Genomic DNA, 634 nt, shown 5'->3' on the forward strand with positions numbered 1-634 from the left:
ATATATGCCTAAGCGTGAATATATATATGTATGTATGTATGTATGTATGTATGTATGTATGTATGTATAGTCAGCAATTTATTCGGTAAATTTATTTTATAATATTGAACATATTTCATCGATATTAATTTATATTTCTCGTTTTGCCTTGTGCGATGTTTGAGAGCGTTGGATTATAAGCTGTACTATTCCGTTAGTATTTATTACCTAAGCCTTAGCGAAGGTGGTGTATCATTTTCAGTCATATTTGTTTGTTTGTCTGTGCACAAGATATCTTAAGAACCGCTGAATGGATTCGGATGAAACTTTCAGAATATGTTTGGCCTTGTGACTGGGATCGACCTGGTACCGGACAAGGATTCCGGATTATTTATTATATTTACTTTATTTTACATGATTACGATCTTACGATCACTTTCAAGTATTTCTCAATTATCTCCCTTTAGGCTGTTTCCAAAGTTTTATTTTCGTTTCTCTATTATTAATTTTACTCGCGTCTCTCTCTTAGTAGAAGCTAATGGATAAAGAAATCAAACTACATAAACAAACGGTAGCAAAACAGTTCAGAAATTAAAAACACAAACATACTTTTATAATATATATACATTATATATTATACACATATATTAACACT

This window comes from Octopus bimaculoides, chromosome 9 (assembly GCF_001194135.2).
Source record: "Octopus bimaculoides isolate UCB-OBI-ISO-001 chromosome 9, ASM119413v2, whole genome shotgun sequence".
NCBI classification, from domain to species: Eukaryota; Metazoa; Mollusca; class Cephalopoda; order Octopoda; family Octopodidae; genus Octopus; species Octopus bimaculoides.